Source organism: Echinops telfairi, unplaced genomic scaffold (assembly GCF_000313985.2).
Source record: "Echinops telfairi isolate 266 unplaced genomic scaffold, ASM31398v2 ScPeMD7_7468;HRSCAF=8506_0, whole genome shotgun sequence".
In the NCBI taxonomy this organism is placed as follows: domain Eukaryota; kingdom Metazoa; phylum Chordata; class Mammalia; order Afrosoricida; family Tenrecidae; genus Echinops; species Echinops telfairi.
This window is the reverse complement of record NW_022111369.1, coordinates 14,168,002-14,169,750: the sequence shown is the minus strand read 5'-3', so window position 1 is coordinate 14,169,750 and position 1,749 is coordinate 14,168,002. Positions and strand designations below refer to the sequence as shown.

The window sequence follows — 1,749 nt, the reverse complement described above, 5'->3', positions numbered from 1 at the left end:
AGGGAGAGGTCAAACAAACATCTACTCTCTATCTTATGATTTGTTTCTCCAGTACCCCACTGCCAAGGTACCATAATATATTAATCTGGGTACTTTAGAGAAACAAATCCACAGAAACTCATGTAAAAGAGAGAGTTTTATATAAAGGTTAATCCCAACCCAGTGCTGCCCAAGCCCACAATTCAACATTAACCCATATGTCCAACACCAATCCAGAAATTCCTCCTCCATCTCACAAAACAGACGCAATATTACCGACTGTAGGAGGAAAGCCGAGTCAGTGAATATGTAAGCATCTCAGCGCTGGCAGGAGTCTCCATTCGGCTGCTCCAGCACCTAGGGCTGCATCAAGGTAGGTCCATGTGGCTTCTCCTTGGGGATGTCTTGCAGGAAGTCAGCCTTGCAAGCTAAAGCTGGGAACTGCTGAGGCAGCTGCACCCTGGTGCAACCATCACAAAACAAGAGCCCTGAGAACTCGAAAGGCGACGCCCACCAAGCCATTTATCCCTCTGGCCTTCAATTAATCCCACGTGTGTTTATTGGCCAGGTTGGCACAATAAACTAACTCAATGGTTGTGAGAATAAATTCAGAATTCAACCCTATAGGAACTGTGTGTTTGGGGGCAAGTTATTTAACTTCTTTATGTGTCAGCTTCCTAGTCTATAAAATGAGAATAGAGGCTAATAGTGTGAAACGTAAGTTTTGTGTCAACTTGGCTGTACCAGTAAGAAGACGAGTGGAGCACAAAGTCTCACCCAAATCACAGTCCGTTAATGTCTTCTTGGGAGTGTTGCCTATTTGCTGTCCATAAAAGAGATGCTGTGGAGAACTCTCTTGCATTCCTCTTCTGGTTAGCCTAGACCCTGCACTTCGTACTCAGACCAGTGGCCCACTGTGTGGCTTGGTGACCCCAAGAGCTGTGTGTGGCCTGTCATGCTGCCTGCTGATATTGGACCCACTAGACTCTGCTTTCACTAACCTGTGGTCTTCCCCCCTCCTGCTTTGTCCTCCTGCCTCCTGGTTCATCTTCTAGCTTCCTGGTCCCTCACTTCTGGCAGCTGTATGAATTAAGAAGGGGCTTTGGCTTAGTCGCTGATCCATGGACTTGAGCCAGACTGGGCATACTAGTCTTCAACTCTGTGGGCTGCTTTCTTGATCTACATTTCTTTCTTGTTATAAATTTCATTATACATAGATGAGTGTCACTGGTTTTATTTCTCAAAAAACCTGGCCTAACATGAATAGTAACTACCTCATAGGGCAAGCTTGAGGATAAACTGAAATGCGATATACAGCATACTTACAACAATGCCTGGCACTCAACAAGTACTATATAATATCATGACACTCATCAGTGACATCAAGATAAACACCAGTCTTTCTATAAAGCACTTAAAATATTTTCACTATAGAATTAGAATTGGAAGATTATATTTCCTTTCCTTAATTCTCACCAATAAAAACATGTTCAGAGTACTTAGGTTAAAATATTAAGCACACATTTTATTTTCTCAAATTTATTATCTTCCTTCTTGCTAGGCTTTGTTGAGTTTCCTTGAAGTTAAACTTTTAAAATATTTAATTTGCTTGTTTATACATACTTAAATACCACAAAGAAAAATGTAGCCGAGTGTGTATCATTTAAAATTAATTGTTTAGTCTGGCTAGACCAGAGGATGTACACTGGTACAGATAGGAACTGGAAATACAGGGAACCCAGGGCGGATGATCCCTACAGGACCAGTGGT

The 1,749-nt window shown here is 42.2% G+C and overlaps 1 protein-coding gene across 1 annotated transcript in view; it reads right to left on the bottom strand.

Moving 5' to 3' along the window:
- The window catches only part of MANBA (mannosidase beta), a 159,075-nt gene that overhangs the window by 56,868 nt on the left and 100,458 nt on the right, over nt 1-1,749 (bottom strand). The gene's annotated exons all lie outside the window — the stretch shown is intronic.